The sequence below is a fragment of the Bactrocera tryoni genome, chromosome 4 (assembly GCF_016617805.1).
Source record: "Bactrocera tryoni isolate S06 chromosome 4, CSIRO_BtryS06_freeze2, whole genome shotgun sequence".
Classification (NCBI taxonomy): domain Eukaryota; kingdom Metazoa; phylum Arthropoda; class Insecta; order Diptera; family Tephritidae; genus Bactrocera; species Bactrocera tryoni.
This window is the reverse complement of record NC_052502.1, coordinates 33764407-33778308: the sequence shown is the minus strand read 5'-3', so window position 1 is coordinate 33778308 and position 13902 is coordinate 33764407. Positions and strand designations below refer to the sequence as shown.

Here is a 13902-nt window from a genome sequence, read left to right as displayed (position 1 = left end):
GTGCGCTTGTGATTCAGCTTGTTTTGCTTCCTCCTTTCATTTTTCGATTTTTTCCTTCACACATTTTTATTTTGACACCATTCGCCGAGCGCCTTGCCCTCATTCGGGAAATTTCCTCCCATTTTCGTGGCGAACGTGCCAATGTGCGGAAGTAATTTCTGCTTTCATTAGTACCGCTTCCCAGCCACACTTGCTCGCGTGGCATGCCACTGCTACCATGAATACGCCGCATTCCAGCGAAGTGGATATCTACAGTGTGTGCGCTCGTACGTGCCACATTGGCACTTCAACTGCCACATGTTTTCGTTTTTCGCCGCACTTCTCATTTGTTGTTTGTATATTATTTGTGCCACCACTTTTTTCTTATTTTTTCTATTTTCATTACTTTTTCCGTATTTTTTTTTTTTTTGCTCGAAAATGTAAATAAATTAATGAGGAAGTGAAGATGTTGGCAAATAAACACCACCCAACGCCGGGCGTCGACGTCACTTCAAGGGCACTCACACCAGCTGCCGTGCGGGTGTTGGCTGTTAAGGATGTGTTCTATGCTTTAATGGGTAACTAAGTGCAAATCTGTTTGTGTTCGCATGTGTGTAGGTGTGTGTGTGTAAGTTTGGATCTATTTTAATGTTGGTGGGTGTGTCTGCTTGCCGTTTGACGACGGATATGAATGCTGAGTGCACTGAAATGAACTGAAATTAAGCGACTTCCGTTACAATTTGCCAAGCCGTCTAGCCGTCTAGATGATGCGCCCAATAACGGTATGACCAACCAATATGTTACCGATGCATACATACCAACACATATTTCTAAGTACTTACATATTTGTGTGTGTGTGTGCACATTGACTTTGGTCTATTGGGGCGCGTTGGAGAGTGGGTGTAAGTCAATAGAATTATTTTCGGCATGTCATTGCTATTTTGAGTGCGAGCATTTTATTAAATTATTGCCGCACACATTCCTTCTTTTTATTCGTGTGTTTGTGTGCGTGCATGTGCATTCTCGTTGTTTTGAATGCGTGTATTTCGGCATTTGGCGGTTAGGAAACAAATTACTAATGGTTTTTAAATTCAATTAGTTTATTGTTTTTGTTGTCTTTTCATAAAAAGGCTGGTCATAATGACTTTCAGGGCGTAGAAGATCGCAAAATCGGGGTAAAAAATTTAAATTAGTAGAAAGATGGAATATTTTCGACAATTTGAAGACGACGAACTTCATATAAAATATAATACTCAGTTAAATATATTGTAATATATGAAAACCTTGAGTTCTGCTGTTGAAAAGCACTTTTATTAGATTTTTTTATGTCCTATTTATATTTTTTTCTTTCTATTTAAATGCCTAACAAAATTGAAATTAATTTGAGAAAGTTACAAGAAATTTTATTCCTATCTTAGGACCGTTTTATAATCGATTTTTTTTTTCGAAACTATCTTTGAAATTTTTAAATTTGTTTCTCTGCATAATTTTCGCTGTAAAGCTGAAAAAATATTTGTTTATAATTTCTTTTCTACATTAACATATTCCCGTATTTGATCAAAATTTACTAACTGCTTAAAAAAATAAACCATTAGTTAATATATTATATTCCTTATTACACGGATACCAAACTTAAAGGTGTTCAAAAAGCTTAAGTGTTTTTCCCACAAAAAAATAATTAAAAATGAAAAAAGGTTTGCTAAGTAAACATAAATATTATAAGAACTCCTACCGACCCCGACCTGGATAACCCAGCTCACACCCCATATAGCGGTACTGTGAAAAACTAGCACAATGTTAAATTCTAATTGATTCTTTCACTATCAAAAACACAAATCAAGGAGCAATTAATATAACGTCATAAAACTGTGCACGAATAATGCCTTTACTGTATGGCTTCTTACGACCAAAAGTTATGCAAGTCCAACAAAAACTTTTCAAGCCCCTAGGTACCTAATATTTGTACAACGGTAACTATAATATTTTGATCGAAAATATCGGTCAATGTATGAGATGTATAATTGAAATTCAGGGATATTCCTTCCCTAATAATGGTTTGTCTACGTGTCAAAAATAGATTGAATCGGACCAATACTTCCCTTAGCCCCCATGTACCTAATACTCGTATAAAGATTTTCGAACTTCCAAGTGACTTTTTGCCGCATATATCGGCCAATACGAGAGTTATCTCAAAGAAAAGGAGAGAGTGTGTTTTACTCATAACAGTGTACCTTTTTGCCTAAAATAGATAAATTTGAGGGAAAACTTGACCTAACTCCTACATAAGTAATTTCAGGATTTTCGAACATCCGCCTGACTTTACTCCTTTTGATGAGTTTTTAGTATGTGACATTCTAATAGTATGGGTATTGAGAAAAATAAATAAAATTTAACTCCCAAAATACGCTTCAACAGCCGTTATGACCTTTTCATTTGATAAAAAACCCTTGCCATGCATACATTTTTTTAATTCTGGAAACAAATGCAAGTCACTGACGACCACATCTGGTGCATACGGTGGATGCTCCAACATTTCGAACTTTAATTCATGGATTTTAGCCATTGTCAAAATGCTCTAGTGACACGCTGCATTGTCCTGATGAAATAGGATTTTTTTCTTCTGCAAACCGGGTCTTTTTTCACGAATTTTTTCCTTCAACTGGTCCAAAAGGTTGCAATAATATTTAGAATTTATTGTTTTACCAGTCTGCAAGTAATCGACAAACAAATTTTCTTTCGCATCCCAAAAAACTGATCCCATAACCTTCTTGGTCGATTTCCGGACACGAACTCGTTTCGAAGCCAAACAACCAGGTTCACACCACTCTTCAGCCTCTTGTTTCGATTCAGAATCATGGTGATAGACCAAGGTCTCATCCATAGTGATGAATCGACGCGCAAAATCCTCTTTATCCTTTTTAAACCACTCCAAATATTGCTGAGAAAGTCGCATTCGAATGTGTTTTTTTCCCTTGTTAGCGAATGTGGCACCCATTGTGCGCACAGCTTTTTAAAACCCAAAATTTCACTTAAAATATGGCTCACACTACCTAATAAGATGAGCTTCTACTAAATTTCTCTCAGTCAATCGGCGATCCTCCAAAACCATATCCTGTATTTTGACTATGATTTATAGTGATGATGCGCTTTTTGGACGCCCTTCACGTGAATCGTCTTCAAGACTTGTACGACCGTTTAAATTCAGCAACCCATCTTTCTACTGTTCTAATTGTAGGTGCACATATAGTATTTATAATAATACGTTTCTTAAATTATTGAATTGATTTAGAAATTTTGCATTGTTCATTAAATTATAATAAGCGAACTCACAACTTGTCTTAACGCATGTTAAAATCAAAAAATTAAATATTTTTACACTCATTTTAAAAAAATGTTGCCGGATTACATACAATACTGAGTTTACGCAATTACAATTCTCAACGCTGTGTTCTCGGTTCGTTAGAACTTATAATTTTATGAGATTATATAAAACCCCTAAATATTCCAAGCCGTCTATTCTTAGTGTTTTTGTATTTTTTGTTGCTCAATGAAAGAGTCGAAATCCTTTACAACGAAAATATTTTGCTGTTTCACTATCAAAATAAATTTTTAGAAGTTGAAATATACGCTAAAATATCTTAGCTTTCTAAGAGCATATCGCAACCTACGACTCTCCCCAGCACATTCTCTCACTAGCCAGCGAAGGAAAGAGATCTAACCATTGCGAAAGAAATGTAATCATAAAATTATAAAATCGATTATTTCTGATACCGTCGCAATCGCTAGAGACACGCTGCAACACCCACTTAACTCCAGCATGCACGCACACATTCACCCCTACATATAAACGTGTGGGAGCACAATGCGAGTGCAATGCATTGCTTCGCAAGCGATTGGTACGTGTCATTACTATGGTAATAATTGCATTTATAGACGCATAAGCCAATAAAGCGCTGAGAATTACAAATAGCAAAAATAAAAACAAACGAAAAAAATAATGAAAAAGTTGATAATTCACCCTCACTTTGCGCTTTATGACGAAATATTTTGAATTTCACTGCAAAAACGAGTCAATTCACTTTCGCATGCTGGCAACGCCAATCGACCTTCCCGCATTGAGTGTTGGTCCTCAATTGATCTGCCACGCCGCAGTACTTTCGCCTCCAGCCTAGTCCCTTCTCCGTCTAACTGCGGCACATTGAAATGCCAATGCAATTTGCTGGCAAATACATCAACGCCGCGTCGGTTATCCTCGTTTCGTCTCGATTTGTTTGTTTGCTTATTTGTTTTGCTTGCTTGCTTGCTGCTGGCCGTCTGTGTGTCTGTCTGGACGAAGTGGTTGTGCAATGTGTTTTTACGAATGTTGCATACATTTAGGCGTGTGAGCGTGTAGTTTATATAGCAGAAAGAGAGAGAGAGAGAAGAGCAGGTATGTTTAATATGTGCGTATGTGCGTGCCAACTACATTTATATGTCCTTCAAAATGCACATTTATTCATTTGCTTTGTTGTTGTAGTTAGTCGCCCCTCCGCGCAGGTCCTCAGTTTCGCAAAACTATGTATTTGTCTACAGAAGGAAGTGAGCAGTAAACGCCATGACGACACTGACGTGCCTGCTCTACAAATCTTCAGTATTTACCAAAGTTTTATTTTATTTTTTTCAGTTTTTCCCATTTTTTTTTTTGTTCTTCTGCTTGTTCTTCTCGTTTTGTTGTCATGTCAATTTCATAACGTTTTATTTATGAGTTCGTCTCGGCTTTTGTATTTATTACATTGATTTATATTCGATCGTCACGCGTCACTTTCCGTTACACTTTGATGTCGCCATGACTTGTGGATAGAGTGTGTGGGCGAAACAAAGCAATTATAACAGTAAATACTAGTGGAAGATGTGTGTAGGTCGTTGACTTAGGTAATGTGATGAAAAGGGCATTTCGTAGGTTGGTAATGTTTTCCACATAATCTTTCTGCAGTTTTCTGGAGAAGAACCAGTTTTTTCCCCTACTTATGTCTATTTTGGTTTTTGTGTAGAGCTTTCCTGCTTTCTGTGGAACGCTTTTTTATTCGTTTTAGTTTTATGCTTTCTTCTTTGTTAGACGACTATCTCAGCTATATTTAGATTTCCAGTTAAACATCCAATGTCTTAAATTCTATGTAATTGGAAAGTTACACACATCAATACATAATTTTAATGAGTAGGACAGTTGGTTTCACATCCCAAGTTGCACTAAAGATGAATTATTTTGCATCTGTGAACTACTTTTTTTTTGGCCTGATACAATGTTTGTAGGAAATTTGATATTTTTGTCAAGAATGCTTGAAAATCCTCGTGCTCGCCTCAGAGAAGTAGCAGAGGTTATGAAGATCTCTTACAGGCATGGATCGACTGATTAAGTTTTGGTTAATGTTTTGGGTAGCAGAGGTTCTTAACATCTCGTATGACCCAATTCAAAAAATTTTGGTGAATGTTTTGTGTTTGCAGGAGATTAAGGTTGGACTTTTGGCAGATGTCCTGAATCTTTTCCAAAAGCGAAGTTGAGTAGAAGCGCTTGACTGAGTAGAGGACCTTACACTCGTCATACAAATGGTTACTGATGATGAGACGTGTGTTTTTCAATATGACGTCGAAACTGTCTTACAATCTAGCGCATGGCGTTCCAAAAATTAACCAAACCAAAAAAAATACGTCAAAGTCGGGCAAAAATCAAGGAGATGTTCGTTCTTTGATTACTGTAGTGTGGTTTTTCATAAATTCATTTCCCAGGGTCAAACGGTCAATAATTTATTCTTTAGCTCGCCTTCAAGCGCCTACGTGAATCAAATTTGTGTACAAAAATTTCATGAATTTTTCACAAAGGTAATATTTGATCGAATTCTAGCACGATTGTGACTGATTTTTGGCGAAACACGAAATGAGAGGCATCGATCAACCACCGCGTTCGCCAGAAAATTTTTTTTTTTGTTTTTAAACTGAAAAATTCGCTTTGAGGAATGCGCTATGAGTCCAGTGAAACTAATAAAAGTCAGTCGCTGAAGGTGCTGAAGGCCACTCCTGCCGAGGCTCATAAAAAGTCCTTGAAAAATTGTTATAAGCATTGACATGGTGTATTGGCTCAAGAAGAATATATTTTGAGGACGATAACAAAGATTAGTTGATTAATGACAATCTAGTTTTTATCAGACTGGATCAAATTTGAATAATATTTAAATTACTCTAATATATATTTATTTACCTATGAAGACTTTTGAAATATAATTAACAAATTTCTTTTCATCTTTTTTCAGATTTTAACTCGGTAAGTGTTTGTCATCTCTCTTCATGGTAGGAAATTTTATTTTAGTTCTTAACATTTAGTATAGTAAAAGTTAGTGAAATGTTAGGGGCATTTCATAGAAATAATCTATTTTGTTAAGTAACGTTCAACGTGTTGTAAGTTCATGATTCTGTCATTTTTGTTTTGTGAATGACGTACATCTTTCTAAAAAGCTATATACATAACTATAAAGCTTTATAAAAGAGAGAAAAAATTTCACCTTAAGGGGCTATGCTAGTGTGACACTTTGAAAAAAATTTTTTTTTGCTTTTTTTGCTTTTTCGATAGTTTGTATTTCCAAAATTATTCTGTGAAATCGTAGATCGTATACTGAATAGTTTTTGAATGGCAGTGTGCTAAAAAGCGACCGCTCGCTTATATAAATACAATATTTGAAACTTTAAATGCGTTTTTCTCGAAAGAAAAATTTTGAAATTCCTGGCATCACAACTTAACGAGAAATTAATCGTTCGACTTCAAACTTAAACTGAGTATTGTTGAATACATTTACTATACAATGACCTACGATCTTTTTGATTGGTTGAAAATTGTCTATTTAGCATTAAAAAAACAAAAATTGTTTACCTAAAAAAACGAAATTTTTTTTTTCAAAATTACGCCATTTTGTTAATTTTTGATATTTTTAAAAAATTGTAAGTCATTGTATAGGAAACATCTTTGAGTTTAACAAACTTTTTGAATTTAACATAACTCCGTTATTTTTCAATATTTTTGTAAATCAAAAATACCTATTGTGTCCAAGGAAGTTCGAAACATTCAACCGAGCACTTTCTTAAAAAAAAAAAATCACGAAAATCGCCTAATTTTTCATGCGATTAAGTGATCTTATTCTCCATATAATAGATTTGGAGTTGATTGTTAATTCCTCACATAGAAATGTATTACGATTTTGTTAAGTTGTTTAATATGAGATGCTGGGAAGTTTTGCTAAAGGTAGTCTTCAGAAACCGAATTTTGCTTTTCTAAAAGCTTTAAAATTGTTATTATTGTCTTCACTGGTTGGATTTAAAATACGGAAAAAGTTTTACAGGTACTCCTTGATCATTTTGTAAGATTAGTGTAAGTCCTTTTTACATTCCGGGTATTAGCCAATTGTTGATTTTATAACCTCGATTCAGAAAAACCAACAACAAATTTGTCAAGTAAAGAGAATGAAAACATCTTTTGCTGTCATGATACAGTACCGATATATGTACTTCAGAACAGTGTTTTAATTTTGTTTGACTTTGTTAGTGTATGCAGTCGGTTATTTAGGAAACTTGGAGTTATGGTATGTTTTATTTTTGTAAAGCTGTGGGGTAAAAAATCAATAATTTTTGCTTACAATTAATTGATTTTCTTAGTATAATTAGAATGATCCTATTTAGGTAAAATATAGTTCGTCTTGGTAGATGAATTGTTGCTATTTGAGTGCCACTCTCATAGAGCGGACAAGGTGAATACATACGAAATTCGGAACTAAGGAGCTTCTAGCGAGTCGTTATCGAAGTATGTGCTCTGGTGTTGCCCTGATGGAACATAATTATTATACGGACGAGTTAAGAGTTTGGTCGTAGGGAAGCAGCTTGCAAATCCAACCACACAGAAAGGAAAATCTTCACGACCGTCAATGCTGGCTTTGCAACAGTTTGTGTTAACTCACCGCTATTCAACCACGACCGTTTTTAACGGAAATTGTCATAAGTGGCCCACTTTTTATCGCCATTAACCATTAGCTTCAGAAGTTAATAGATTTTGATACCATTTTGTGTTTTGTTGCGCCTTTCTCAAAGAAAAACTGTGAAACTCGGTTGCACTTTTATCGGGTTTTCCAAAAATTAAGATATATTTTTTTGCTTTGAATTCAGAAAAGTTTACAATATCATCATAAAAAGACAAACGCAATAACAAGGTTTACAAATCATTCAATTTACAAAAAATAATCGTTCTATAATTGCTACTTTTTGATCGCTTTTGCGATGTTATAGTCATAATAATCGTCCACATGTGCTCGCTATTTGTCGAATTGTTGAAAATTTCGATTGAACATTTTCTTTACATAATTTTCTAGTGCTAATAAGACAAAGAACCGCTCGAAGTAATGCAAATATTGCTGTCGTTCGCTCAGGCAAGTGTTGCTGAAGACCGCAATTTGTGGATTCCAAAACCTTTTCAAGAATGTGGACTGTCTCAAATCACAATCTGGCGGATTTTGTGAAAAAATTGGCCTTATATCCGTATAAAATTGTTCTCACTCAAAAACTAAGGCTATCAGAACGCCGTAAACGTGGTGAATTTTCTGATTTTGCCTTCGAACAACTTGAAAATTATAACGATTTTGTTCTAATCTTCTTCTCTGATGAGGCATTATATTTTCTAATTTTTCAAGTAGCCGCTAACCCTAATTTAAAATTTGTTCTGATTGCTATTTGAAACTCCTTTTTTTGCTTTCTTTGAGCTGCAATAACTATTAATTTTTCATCTCGACCTTAAAAATTGTCTAACCAGAAAATTATTTTAATAAAAATTATAGAAGAAATATTCTAGTTTATGATTATAAACTGCTAAAAGTTATTAACTTTTTTACACCTACACATATGTATTTTATTCACGCTAAAAGTAAAGCAATTTCATGTTGCCATCATAAGTGGTTACGTATACGCCGTGTCCTCTCAAGTGGCTCACAGAAGTACATTAAAATAAGCAATAACGGCATTTCGTGCAATACTACGCATAATAATGTGCCTACATGCAATTTTTAGTGCACATATGAGTTTTATAAAATATATCAAACATAAGCGCTCTCATATATTTACCTATATAAGCCCAAACATATATGTGTTGGGGTTTGTGTAGTTAATGTGCGCTCCCCTTTATGCAACCTGTTTGAAATGACATAGCGGTTATGAAAATGCGTTATAAAAATCTTATTATCACACCATTATGCCACTCACTACACTTGCTTATTATTATTGTTATTGTTATTATGGTGAGTGTGATGAAGATAAAGAAGTTTAGCTTTTAAGAAAAGTACTGCTAAGAGACAAGGCGAAACAAATAAGAATTTGGTATGTGGGAATGCATGTGTGTTGTTATATGTTTATATTGAGTTGGAATGAGCGTTAAGCAAAAAGCGTTGGTGGTTGCTTGTAATCAAAAGCAATAGTGTGTTGCCTGGGCTAAGCAAGCAAGAGGAAGTGGAATTTTTCTTCAAAGAACTGCCGAGTTCTCATTCACAGAGCAGTCAACTTGCCGAAAGCGGCATTTCGCTTTATGATTTGTCTGCGCGAAATTTTGGCAGCTTCCTTTTTAGTGTATTTTCGCATTTTGTGGTAATTTCAAATTTCATACATTTATTTGTCTTTATAAGCACTTCCGTGTCTGTTGCGGGAATTTTAAGGCTTTTGTTTTTTTTTTTTTTAATTTTTTATATCCTGTAGAGAGTATATACATAAGTCTGTCATGAAGTTCTTTGCATTCAGAATAAAACGTCAAGGACCATACAAAATATTTAATATTAATGAGTAGGGAGTTGAGTCTATTTAGCCATGTTCGACTTTCCATCCAACTGCCTGTGCGTTTATTCGTGAACTAGTTCCTCAGTGTTTGAGATATTGATTCGAAATTCTGCTCACATATTTTTCTCCTTAAGTTGTTGCTAATTTGTCGGAATGGCAGGAATTAGATCACTATAAGATATAGCTGTCATACAAACTGAACGACCGGAATCAAGTGCTTTTATGGAAAACTTATTTATTTGACGAGAAAAATTAACAGAGATTATTGTCCAAGGCAGCGGTATACATACAAACTAATAGATCGAATTCAAGTATTTGTATGGAACACTTTTTCATTTAATGAGATATCTTCATGAAATTCGGCATAAGTTATTTTTAAAGACAATGGTGCAATTTCCAAAAAAATTGTTCGTATTGAGTCACTGTTGTATATAGCTGCCATACAAACTGATGGATCAAAAACAATTCCTTGCATGAAAAACATTTCATTTGAAAAGATATTTTTCCACAACTTGGCATGATTTATAACCTAAAGTAAAAGTGTCATATGCGAAGAAATTGTTCAGATGGAACTACTCTATCATATAGCTGCCATACAAACTCAACAATCGAAGTCAAGTCTTTGTAGGGGATACTTTCTTATTTGACAAAATATCTTCACGAAATTTTGCATTACGGTATACACTCTGAAGAAATTTATCAAATCGGATTACTATATCATATAGCTGACATACAAACTGTACAAAGAAAGTCATGTTTTTGTAGACAAAGCTTTTTTATTTGAACAGATATCTTCATGTAATTTCGCACACATTATTGCTTAAAGTAGTGCTATGATACCCAACGAACTTTTTGAGATCGGACAACTATAGCATATAGCTGTCATACAAACTGAACGTTCAAAATGAAGAAAATTTGTTTTTATACCCTTTATTACTATAATAAATTCACCTGTGTAAGGCATACCATCTGAATGCTGATTCGGTATAACTTTTTTTGTTTTTTTCAAATATTTTCTTTACTATATACCATATTTTCCCCCATGCCACACTAATCATATGCTTGGCAAGTCAATTACATATACACATTGACTTCTGCATATTGCCATTATAATACAAGCGTCTTTATGCCACATATGCGCCTAACATATGTTGACTACGTGCGCTCTGCTTATGCTGCGCCAACGCGTTGCTCTCCGCCAACACATCACATACGGTTTTATGTGTCGCATTTGCATTTGTCAAATTAATATTCAAATGCAGACAAATGTTCGCTCAAACTGCTGGTGGAAGCACCGAAAAATGTCATAAATTTATATGGCATTTAGTAGAGCGAGCTGTCTAACGTGACACATAAATGTACTGCTATGCTAAATGATTATATGCATATACATATATGAATTTATAAGGGAATTTTCAACTTCTTCACACGCCAATGTACATATATTGCCATCAGCTCAACAGGGCCACATTTATATATTGATATGCTAATTGAGGGCATTATTGGCTCAAATATAGTTGGCAGTACTTGAAAATTTGTTTTCAATCATTGGTATATATATATATTCATATATAATATGTATAAATATTGAATATGTGGCGTGTTTTATACACCTGTGCATGTGTGCGTGTGTCTTTCATATTTGAACTTTTCTGCTCAATTAAACTGTTTAAGCGCCACCTTCAATTGCCTGGCCACTGACCCGACGTGGCAGCGTTTGCTGTCGGCAGTTTAAATATTTTAATTCAATTAAATTATTACAAGTGTCATTAAACATGTGCAACATGCTGTGCCGGGCAATACAAGTTGCATAAATGCTGTGGCAGAACATGTGTAAGTACTTGGGAAAGCATAAGTGAATATGCAAATGTAACATACATATGTGTGTATGTTTTGCATGCATACTTGTGTGGATATAAATAAATATATATTTCTACTGTAAGTTATTGGCAATAACTCGAGTGGGTAATATTGCTTATACATACAAGTATGTATGTACTTGTAGGAATATTCGTATTAAGCCATGGTCCTTTTTTACTTCTAGTTCAGTGGAGCTGTTGTCTAACTTCGTGGTTTTGTCCTAAGCTCTCATTATACAAAGTAATCAATTTACAGGTTAGATTTTTAAATGAAGATCCATTGAAATTCAAATTATCATTATTATTGAAAACTGATATACTGCTCGTACATTTACGTTGTTCGAGAAAAAAAGTTAACTAAAAATTGGAAAGAAAGAAAGAATTTATAAATTTTTGTATACGAGTTAGTCACTCGTAGCCTGACGACCAGGCAGCGACATGCTTTGTCGAACGCAGCAGATCTACTGAACTACTCGCCCTTATCAAAGTTGGTATTGGGCTTTTCAGACGTAAGCTGTTTGGAAGAAAGTGAGGTTGAAGCATCCAGGCACTTTCACCACTATTGTCCTTCATTTGCAAGACTGAGGCCGCCTCAACAAATTTGTGATAGGCTCAAAGCGCTTTGTCCAAGATCCCTGCCAGAATCAACTTAACCTGACATAACCTGAAATTTCGTCTTGATTCCGTGCAACAAATATGTAAATGAAAAATATTTTTAATATGCTCAAATAAGTTCAAAACCGCCCGAGACTTACTTCGTTGAAATTTTCAGTGTTTTTAGAAGAACCAACATTTTACTGTTGGATATTTTCGACCACTTGAAGTTAAACCTTGTGCATAAATACAATAAATAAAAGAAATTGTAAATAAAATGCAAAATATTGAACTTTTCATCAATATATGTACACATTAAGGTGTTTTTTTTAACTATTCATTTTTTCCTTGGAAATACCTTCCAGTTCTCGAAACACTTTTGAAATACACTCTTTTCCTCTCCTTCAGCGAAGTTCTCTTCGATAGACTTAAAATGGGTTTCATTTCGATGATTGTTGACTTGTCAAGCATGTCTAAAGAGACCTGTTTATGGTACTCTTTTTGAAAAAAATTCAGCTTTATCGGTACGTGTAGAGCTAAAAAACGTGTCATACCCAAAATATCCACCAACATCATTCGAACGGACTCGCGAGAGATGTCTTGCTCTCCTGCAAGCTCTCAAAAACTTTTGTGACGATTTTGAAGCCCCATATCCTTCACTTTTTTTAAATATTCGTCAGTTGAAGACGTCGTTCAGAACGAGGCATGTCTTCAATGATCCCTCAACCATCTTTGAAGGCTGTATATCACTCGAAGGCTTGTGTTTTCGATAAAACTGAATGACTGTAAGCCTTTGCCAACATTAGCAACCATTCCACAAACGAAATTTGGTTAGAAATACAAAATTTGAGAGGTGCACCGACTTAAACAGCTGCTGTGAAAAAACTAGTTGATATATCACGCTCATATTTGACATAGTAATTAGGGACAGTCATACCAACTTAGCAAAATATACAGTTTATTTATATTCCGACGAAAAATGTTGAGCGACTGTTGCCTTTCGGCTTGTTGAATTTCAAAAAGAATAAAATAATGCCTAAATTGTTTTGTGGAATTCGATTAATCGAGGTTTAAAAAAAAAATGTCTGCCTTGCTTATTGCGTTTTCTCAAAATATATGTTTTTAAGATTAATTCGTACAAATTTCATAAAGATCTGAGCCCAAACGCCACAGTTACAGCTGTCAAGGTCGCGTTCAAGGACTATGCCAAAATATCTATGAAAATCCTAGGAATAACTGAATTTTGAGATTAATTCGTATATGTAAAATGATGAACCTCTACAAAAGGATTCGGCAGTATTTTAAAATTACCCCCATAGAAGTAAACATGTTTTTTGATGCTGTAATAATTACTGAAAAACTGACTGCTGACTAATTATAATAAATTTACTATTAAATTCCTCTGACTAAAGTATAAAATTTTTGAATAATTTATGAACATTCTGTTTAAACCCTTCACATATTCATATTCATTTAATTTTTCTACCGTTTTGTTAGACTTTTTAGACAGGCCAGTCATAAGGTAATTTATCTGGGCGTCAATTTTTAAGTTACTCTTTTAATCCGTTTTCCGTGTATCTTACTCAAAATTTATAGACTTCTATTCCGAAATGCTTCTGAGAATTTTTACTTGTAAGTT

General features: G+C 34.5%; 2 long non-coding RNA genes across 2 annotated transcripts in view; one reads left to right on the top strand and one right to left on the bottom strand.

Annotated features, from left to right (window-relative positions):
- Window positions 1–13902, bottom strand: part of LOC120775757 — a 132384-nt gene that overhangs the window by 7872 nt on the left and 110610 nt on the right. The gene's annotated exons all lie outside the window — the stretch shown is intronic.
- Window positions 1–13902, top strand: part of LOC120775758 — a 151574-nt gene that overhangs the window by 62734 nt on the left and 74938 nt on the right. The window contains exon 2 of the long non-coding RNA XR_005705354.1: window positions 6264–6274. This is a non-coding gene — a long non-coding RNA (uncharacterized LOC120775758). The remainder of the gene's footprint in view (window positions 1–6263; window positions 6275–13902) is intronic.